General features: G+C 59.9%; 1 pseudogene; it reads right to left on the bottom strand.

Annotated features, from left to right (window-relative positions):
* Positions 1-9,771, bottom strand: part of LOC115139155 (protein PALS1-like) — a 55,380-nt pseudogene that overhangs the window by 13,808 nt on the left and 31,801 nt on the right.

Consider the following 9,771-nt stretch of genomic DNA (forward strand, 5'->3'; position numbering starts at 1 on the left):
CTTTCCTCGTCTTCACACATCCATCTCCTCATCCCTCCTCAACGCCTACGACATGTCTAATCTCTTTCCGCAACGGCATGACAGTGCACTACGAGTGGCTACTTAGAGAGCGGTGTCAACACCAGGCTGGCACATGGACCTGGGGTCATTCATGTAAAGGCCAGCCGTAAGCCATCCATACTCAGTGACCTGTCTGTGTGCGTGTTTGGGCTGGACACTGACCAGACAGGCAGGGTCAAGTTTCAAAAGCTACAACTGGGCAACTGAGAGGCTCAAAATCTACTGTGTACCACTGGTGGCTGGTGGCACCTTCATTGGGAGGAAGGGCTCATAGTAATGGCTGGAACGAAATTAAGTAAGCCATCCTCCCCTCACCAGCCTCCTGTGCTGTATACACTAGAAGGTGTTACTCCGCAAATCGATGACATGCTCAAGCTGGAAGCACAAACAAGGGAGTTCTGTGTGCAAGCTGGATACACTGTCATCATGTTAACCATCCAAACTCCAAAACCCACAATGCCCTGTTATATCACCGATACAAGAGGTTATTAAAGACTAAGACAGGGCAACCCATAGAGTTAGGGCTGTTTCCCATGCCCTTTAGTTCAGTCACAGAGCAAAGCCACATAAAGAGCCATATAAAACCCACTGATCGGTGACTTCCTGAGCTCCTCTGGAGGAGGCTGATGTCAAGACTGGATAACAGTGACGATGGTTCAGGGTTTCATGAACGTATAGTACTGTGCAAAAGTTTTAGGCAGATGTTTGGTATAATTGTTTAATCATACACCTGACTATATGCCTACAAAATCCCTGACTTGTGCAAGTGTACCTACAATAATTGATGCTGTTATGAAGGCAAAGGGTGGTCACACCAAATATGGATTTGATGTAGATATTTCTTCTGTTCACTCACTTTGTATTTTGTTAATTGATAAATATAATCTATTAACATGTCTATTTTTAAAGCATTCTTACTTTCTTACATTCTTACTAAAGCATTCTTACATTTTTTCAAACCTGCCTAAAACATTTCCACAGTACTGTATATGAATGGTACAGTATATGTATGGTACAGTATATGGAGCCTATGGTACAGTATATGGAGCCTATGGTACAGTATATGGAGCCTATGGTACAGTATATGGAGCCTATGGTACAGTATATGCAGCCTATGGTACAGTATATGCAGCCTATGGTACAGTATATGCAGCCTATGGTACAGTATATGCAGCCTATGGTACAGTATATGGAGCCTATGGTACAGTATATGGAGCCTATGGTACAGTATATATAACCTATGGTACAGTATATATAACATATGGTACAGTATATGCAGCCTATGATACAGTATATGGAGCCTATGGTATATGGAGCATATTCACATATATCTCAGTAACACTGACAAATTCCAAATGGGGATTTGGTCCATAGTACCTCTCAGGTGGCCAGCTCGGGAACACTGACAAGGTTAAGGGTTGAGTTCTGGTGTGTCCCAGGTCTCTTACCTGGAGGTGGGGAGTGGTGAGTAGGTTACTGAGCTCTACACCCTCTTTATGTTGAGTGGACTGGAGGATGTATTGCACCTGGACAGAGAGAGGGAAAGAGATGGGAAAGGAGATGGAAAGAGAGAGAGAGGGGAGGGAATGAGAGGAAGAGAGGGAGAGAGAGAGAGAGGAGGTGAAGAGATTGTAAGAAAGAGAGAGCGAGAGACAACGAGCAAGAGAAAGGGGTCAGATTAAGGTCAACTGTATAAGTAGCACTAAATCAGCATCATTGGTCATCTGGAATAGTGATGCAGTTCAAAGTGTTCATGACTTAATAACATCACCATCCATCTTGAAAACTCCTCCTTGAGGCTCTATGCGTGATTCAACATGACAGTTCAATTATTCAACTTCCTGACCACCAGTCATGAGTCGACACATTGTCAACAAGCTAGCAAAGGCTTTAGTCATTCCTCAGAAGCAACTTCGCAGTACATCATTGTTAAAACCACCGATGGTACATCTACTCTGCTTGTAATCGTCTTCCCCAGTACACGTGTAAATACACGTGCAAATATTGGACTTTATATTGTCCCTTCCTGTATTATACTGATGCTAAAATGTTTATTCTATTCCACTGAGCCATTGACTTTATGTTCATATTCTTATCTTGTATTATTTCTTATTGTTGTTGCATTGTCGAGAAGGAACCTAAAACAAAGCATTTCATTGGACGATGTATACCATGTGTAGACAGTGTCAGCTTTATGACTGAGAGCTCATGTGCTATCAGAGGTATTTTGTCCAAATACGAACGCCATAACAGTAAATATTTTGTTCTTACGTGAAGGTCATGTCAAAGACCATTCTGCTGTTAAGATGACCAACTGGATTCCTTCACACACACAGGTTGGCTGCTCTCTAAATAAGTCGCAGTGGGGTTTCCCATTCCAGACACTCTACTGTAACGGGACTTAGTCTCCGCCCAAATGGCACCCTCTGGTCAAAAGAAGTGCATGTAGAGAATAGACTGCCATTTGGAACTACTTCTTCTCTCTGGCTGTTGCCTTGGAAATTAAAGACCCTGAATTAATCTCCCAACATGTGAGGTCAAATAGAAGCATGAGGAGTTGGTTCTACTGTCATGACGTTGGCGTTTCTACAGTCGGCCTTTTAACAGCTTCATGGTCCTCAGAATGATCACAATCCAGACAGATCCACAATTCCTTTGTCATCATCATCATCATCATCATAGAAAAATATAAAAAACAGCCCATTTCAAGAAGAGAATCCCAATCCTCTCTTTCCCACCACCCCTGCATTCTCCTCGCTCCTTCCCCTCATCCATCCGTCTCACTCCCTCTATACCTCTATCCCCCTTCCCTATATCCTCCTCCCCACTCTATCGCTCTCTCTAGCCCTCCGCCTCCCACTCCCCTGGCTCTATCTTAGCTCATCCTTTACACTAATCAAAGCTCTCTGTAATGAGGGTGACACACTTTCCCCCCTTCCCCCACCTCCTCTCCTCTCCACCTCCCTCCAGCCCATGCCCCTCCTCTCCTCTCCACCTCCCTCCAGCCCATGCCCTCCTCTCCTCTCCACCTCCCTCTAGCCCATGCCCTCCTCTCCTCTCCACCTCCCTCCAGCCCATGCCCTCCTGTCCTCTCCACCTCCCTCCAGCCCATGCCCTCCTCTCCTCTCCACCTCCCTCCAGCCCATGCCCCTCCTCTCCTCTCCACCTCCCTCTAGCCCACGCCCCTCCTCTCCTCTCCCCTCCCTCTAGCCCATGCACCTCCTCTCCTCTCCACCTCCCTGCAGCCCATGCCCCTCCTCTCCTCTCCACCTCCCTCTAGCCCATGCTCTCTCTCCACCTCCCTCCAGCCCATGCCCCTCCTCTCCACCTCCCTCCAGCCCATGCCCCTCCTGTCCTCTCACCTCCCTCCAGCCCATGCCCCTCCTCTCCTCTCCACCTCCAGCCCATGCCCCTCCTCTCTCTCCACCTCCCTCTAGCCCCATGCCCCTCCTCTCCTCTCCACCTCCCTCTAGCCCATGCCCTCCTCTCCTCTCCACCTCCTCCAGCCCATGCCCCTCCTCTCCACCTCCCTCCAGCCCATGCTCTCCTCTCCTCTCCACCTCCCTCCAGCCCATGCCCCTCCTCTCCACCTCCCTCCAGCCCATGCTCTCCTCTCCTCTCCACCTCCCTCCAGCCCATGCCCCTCCTCTCCACCTCCCTCCAGCCCATGCTCTCCTCTCCTCTCCACCTCCCTCCAGCCCATGCCCCTCCTCTCCTCTCCACCTCCCTCCAGCCCATGCTCTCCTCTCCTCTCCACCTCCCTCCAGCCCATGCCCCTCCTCTCCTCTCCACCTCCCTCCCCATGCCCTCCTCTCCTCTCCTCTCCTCCACCTCCCTCCAGCCCATGCCTCCTCCTCTCTCTCCACCTCCCTCCAGCCCATGCTCTCCTCTCCTCTCCACCTCCCTCCAGCCCATGCCCCTCCTCTCCTCTCCACCTCCCTCCAGCCCATGCCCCTCCTCTCCTCTCCACCTCCCTCCAGCCCATGCCCCTCCTCCTCTCCTGTCCACCTCCCTCCAGCCCATGCCCCTCCTCTCCACCTCCCTCTAGCCCATGCCCCTCCTCTCCTCCACCCTCCCTCCCAGCCCATGCCCCTCCTCTCCTCTCCACCTCCCTCTAGCCCATGCCCCTCCTCTCCTCTCCACCTCCCTCTAGCCCATGCCCTCCTCTCCTCTCCACCTCCCTCCAGCCCATGCCCCTCCTCTCCTCCCACCTCCCTCTAGCCCATGCCCCTCCTCTCCTCTCCACCTCCCTCTAGCCCATGCCCCTCCTCTCTCTCCACCTCCCTCTAGCCCATGCTCTCCTCTCCTTTCCACCTCCCTCTAGCCCATGCCCCTCCTCTCCTCTCCACCTCCCTCCAGCCCATGCCCCTCCTCTCCTCTCTACCTCCCTCCAGCCCATGCCCCTCTCTCCTCTCCACCTCCCTCTAGCCCATGCCCCTCCTCTCCTCTCCACCTCCTCCAGCCCCATGCCCTCCTCTCCTCTCCACCTCCCTCTAGCCCATGCCCCTCCTCTCCTCTCCACCTCCCTCTAGCCCATGCCCCTCCTCTCCTCTCCACCTCCTCCAGCCCATGCCCCTCCTCTCCTCTCCACCTCCCTCCAGCCCATGCTCTCCTCTCATCTCCACCTCCCTCTAGCCCATGCCCCTCCTCTCCTCTCCCACCTCCCTCTAGCCCATGCCCTCCTCTCCTTTCCACCTCCCTCCTAGCCCATGCCCCTCCTCTCCTCTCCACCGCCCTCCAGCCCATGCCCCTCCTCTCCTCTCCACCTCCCTCCAGCCCATGCTCTCCTCTCACTCCCACCTCCCTCCAGCCCATGCCCCTCCTCTCCTCTCCATCTCCCTCCAGCCCATGCTCTCCTCCACTCTCCACCTCCTCCAGCCCATGCCCCCCTCCTCTCCTCTCCACCTCCCCTCCAGCCCATGCTCTCCTCTCCTCTCCACCTCCCTCCAGCCCTTGCCCCTCCTCTCTCTCCACCTCCCTCCAGCCCATGCCCTCCTCTCCACCCTCCTCCAGCCCATGCCCCTCCTCTCCACCTCCCTCCAGCCCATGCCCCTCCTGTCCTCTCCACCTCCTCCAGCCCCGCCCCCTCCTCTCCTCTCCACCTCCCTCCAGCCCATGCCCCTCCTCTCCTCTCCACCTCCCTCCAGCCCATGCTCCTCTCCTCTCCACCTCCCTCTAGCCCATGCCCTCCTCTCCTCTCCACCTCCCTCCAGCCCATGCCCCTCCTCTCCTCTCCATCTCCCTCCAGCCCATGCCCCTCTCTCCTCTCCACCTCCTCCAGCCCATGCCCCTCTCTCCTCCTCCCTCCAGCCCCATGCTCTCCTCTCCACCTCCCTCCAGCCCATGCTCCTCCTCTCCTCTCCACCTCCCTCCAGCCCATGCCCCAACTCTCCACCTCCCTCCAGCCCATGCCCCTCCTCTCCACCTCCCTCCAGCCCATGCCCCTCCTGTCCTCTCCACCTCCCTCCAGCCCATGCCCCTCCTCTCCTCTCCACCTCCCTCCAGCCCATGCCCCTCCTCTCCTCTCCACCTCCCTCCAGCCCATGCCCCTCCTCTCCTCTCCACCTCCCTCCCTCTAGCCCATGCCCCTCTCTCTCCACCTCCCTCCTAGCCCATGCTCTCCTCTCCTCTCCACCTCCCTCTGCCCATGCCCCTCCTCTCCTCTCCACCTCCCTCTAGCCCATGCCCCTCCTCTCCACCTCCCTCCAGCCCATGCCCCTCCTCTCCTCTCCACCTCCCTCTAGTCCATGCCCCTCCTCTCCTCTCCACCTCCCTCCAGCCCATGCTCCTCCTCTCCTCTCCACCTCCCTCCAGCCCATCCCCTCTCCTCCTCTCCACCTCCCTCCTAGTCCATGCCCCTCCTCTCCTCTCCACCTCCTCTCCAGCCATGCCTCCTCTCTCTCCAACTCCCTCCAGCCCATGCCCCTCCTCTCCCTCTCCACCTCCCTCCAGCCCATGCCCCTCCTCTCTCACCTCCTCCAGCCCATGCCTCCTCCACCACCTCCCTCCTGCCCATGCCCTCCTCTCCTCTCCACCTCCCTCCAGCCCATGCCCCTCCTCTCCTCTCCCACCTCCCTCCAGCCCATGCCCCTCCTCTCTCTCCACCTCCCTCCAGCCCATGCCTCCTCTTCTCCACCTCCCTCCAGCCCATGCCCCTCCTCTCTCCTCTCACCTCCCTCCAGCCCATGCCCTCTCCACTCTCCACTCCTCCAGCCCTTGCCCCTCCCTCCCACCTCCTCCAGCCCATGCTCTCCTCTCCCTCTCCACCTCCCTCCAGCTCCATGCCCCTCCTCTCCTCTCCCACCTCCCTCCAGCCCATGCCCCTCTCTCCTCTCCACCTCCCTCCAGCCCATGCCTCCTCTCCTCTCCACCTCCCTCCAGCCCATGCTCTCCTCTCACCTCCCTCCAGCCCATGCCTCCTCTCCTCTCCACCTCCCTCCAGCCCATGCCTCCTCTCCTCTCCACCTCCCTCCAGCCCATGCCCCTCCTCTCCTCTCCCACCTCCCTCCAGCCCATGCCCCTCCTCTCCTCTCCACCTCCCTCCAGCCCATGCCCCTCCTCTCCTCTCCACCTCCCTCTAGCCCATGCCCCTCCTCTCCTCTCCACCTCCCTCCAGCCCATGCCCCTCCTCTCCTCTCCACCTCCCTCCAGCCCATGCTCCCTCCTCTCCACCTCCCTCCAGCCCATGCCCCTCCTCTCCTCTCCACCTCCCTCCAGCCCATGCCCCTCCTCTCTCCACCTCCCTCCAGCCCATGCCCCTCCTCTCCTCCCACCTCCCTCTCCTCCCATGCCCCCAGCCCCTCTCCTCTCCACCTCCCTCCAGCCCATGCCCCTCCTCTCCTCTCCACCTCCCTCCAGCCCATGCCCCTCCTCTCCTCTCCACCTCCCTCCAGCCCATGCCCCTCCTCTCCTCTCCACCTCCCTCTAGCCCATGCCCCTCTCTCTCTCCACCTCCCTCCAGCCCATGCCCCTCTCCACCTCCCTCCAGCCCATGCCCCTCCTCTCCCTCCAGCCACCTCCCTCCAGCCCATGCCCCTCCTCTCTCTCCCACCTCCCTCCAGCCCATGCCCCTCCTCTCCTCTCCACCTCCCTCCAGCCCATGCCCCTCCTCTCCTCTCCACCTCCCTCCAGCCCATGCCCCTCCTCTCCTCTCCACCTCCCTCCAGCCCATGCCCTCCTCTCCTCTCCACCTCCCTCCAGCCCATGCCCCTCCTCTCCATCTCCTCCAGCCTCCCCTCTCTCCTCCCACCTCCCTCCAGCCCATGCCCCTCCTCCTCTCCACCTCCCTCCAGCCCATGCCCCCTCTCTCCTCCACCTCCTCCAGCCCATGCCCCTCCTCTCCTCTCCACCTCCCCTCCAGCCCATGCCCCTCCTCTCCTCTCCACCTCCCTCCAGCCCATGCCCCCTCCTCTCCTCTCCACCTCCCTCCAGCCCATGCCCCCTCCCTCTCCACCTCCCTCCAGCCCATGCCCCTCCTCTCCTCTCCACCTCCCTCCAGCCCATGCCCCTCCTCTCCTCTCCACCTCCCTCCAGCCCATGCTCTCCTCTCTCTCCACCTCCTCCAGCCCATGCCCCTCCTCTCCTCTCCACCTCCCTCCAGCCCATGCCCCTCCCCTCTCCTCTCTCACCTCCCTCCAGCCCATGCCCTCCTCTCCTCTCCACCTCCCTCCAGCCCATGCCCCTCCTCTCCTCTCCACCTCCCTCCAGCCCATGCCCCTCCTCTCCTCTCCACCTCCCTCCAGCCCATGCCCCTCCTCTCCTCTCACCTCCCTCCAGCCCATGCCCCTCCTCTCCTCTCCACCTCCCTCCAGCCCATGCCCCTCCTCTCTCTCTCCACCTCCCTCCAGCCCATGCCCCTCTCTCCACCTCCCTCCAGCCCATGCCCCTCTCTCTCTCCACCTCCCTCCAGCCCATGCCCCTCCTCTCCTCTCCACCTCCCTCTAGCCCATGCCCCTCTCTCTCCACCTCCCTCCAGCCTCTAGCCCATGCCCCTCCTCTCCTCTCCACCTCCCTCTAGCCCATGCCCCTCCTCTCCACCTCCCTCCAGCCCATGCCCCTCCTCTCTCTCCCCTCCCTCTAGCCCCATCCCCTCCTCTCCTCTCCACCTCCCTCTAGCCCATGCCCCTCCTCTCACCTCCCTCCAGCCCATCCCCCTCCTCTCCTCTCCACCTCCCTCTAGTCCATGCCCCTCCTCTCCTCTCCACCTCCCTCCAGCCCATGCTCTCCTCTCCTCTCCAACTCCCTCCAGCCCATGCCCCTCCTCTCCTCTCCACCTCCCTCCAGCCCATGCCCCTCCTCTACACCTCCCTCCAGCCCATGCCCCTCCTCTCCACCTCCCTCTAGCCCATGCCCCTCCTCTCCTCTCCACCTCCCTCTAGCCCATGCACCTCCTCTCCTCTCCACCTCCCTCCAGCCCATGCCCCTCCTCTCCTCTCCACCTCCATCTAACCCATGCTCTCCTCTCCACCTCCCTCCAGCCCATGCCCCTCCTCTCCTCTCCACCTCCCTCCAGCCCATGCCTCCTCTCCTCTCCACCTCCCTCCAGCCCATGCCCCTCTCCTCTCCACCTCCCTCCAGCCCATGCCCCTCCTCTCCTCTCCACCTCCCCTCCAGCTCCACCCCCTCCTCTCCCTCTCCACCTCCCTCCAGCCCATGCCCCTCTCCTCTCCACCTCCCTCCAGCCCATGCCCTCCTCCTCTCACCTCCCTCCAGCCCATGCTCCTCTCCTCTCCACCTCCTCCAGCCCATGCCCTCCTCTCCTCTCCACCTCCCTCCAGCCCATGCCCCTCCTCTCCACCTCCCTCCAGCCCATGCCCCTCCTCTCCTCTCCACCTCCCTCCAGCCCATGCCCCTCCTCTCCTCTCCACCTCCCTCCAGCCCATGCCCCTCCTCCTCTCCACCTCCCTCTAGCCCATGCCCCTCCTCTCCTCTCCACCTCCCTCCAGCCCATGCCCCTCCTCTCCTCTCCACCTCCCTCTAGCCCATGCTCTCCTCTCCTCTCCACCTCCCTCTAGCCCATGCTCTCCTCTCCTCTCCACCTCCCTCCCCCATGCCCCTCCTCTCCTCTCCACCTCCCTCTAGCCCATGCCCCTCCTCTCCTCTCCACCTCCCTCCAGCCCATGCCCCTCCTCTCCTCTCCACCTCCCTCCAGCCCATGCCCCTCCTCTCCTCTCCACCTCCCTCCAGCCCATGCCCCTCCTCTCCTCTCCACCTCCCTCCCCTCTAGCCCATGCCCTCTCTCTCTCCACCTCCCTCTAGCCCATGCCCCTCCTCTCCTCTCCACCTCCCTCTAGCCCATGCCCTCCTCTCCTCTCCACCTCCCTCTAGCCCATGCCCTCCTCTCCTCTCCACCTCCCTCCAGCCCATGCCCCTCCTCTCCTCTCCACCTCCCTCCAGCCCATGCCCCTCCTCTCCTCTCCACCTCCCTCCAGCCCATGCCCCTCTCCACCTCCTCTCCACTCTCCTCCTCTCCATCCTCCAGCTCTCTCCTCTCCACCTCCCTCCAGCCCATGCCCCTCCTCTCCTCTCCACCTCCTCCAGCCCATGCCCCTCCTCTCCACCTCCCTCCAGCCCATGCCCCTCCTCTCCTCTCCACCTCCCTCCAGCCCATGCCCTCCTCTCCTCTCCACATCCCTCCAGCCCATTGCCCCTCCTCCACTCCTCCCACCTCCCTCTAGCCCATACCCCTCTCCTCTCCACCTCCCTCCAGCC

This window comes from Oncorhynchus nerka, linkage group LG13 (assembly GCF_034236695.1).
Source record: "Oncorhynchus nerka isolate Pitt River linkage group LG13, Oner_Uvic_2.0, whole genome shotgun sequence".
NCBI lineage: Eukaryota > Metazoa > Chordata > Actinopteri > Salmoniformes > Salmonidae > Oncorhynchus > Oncorhynchus nerka.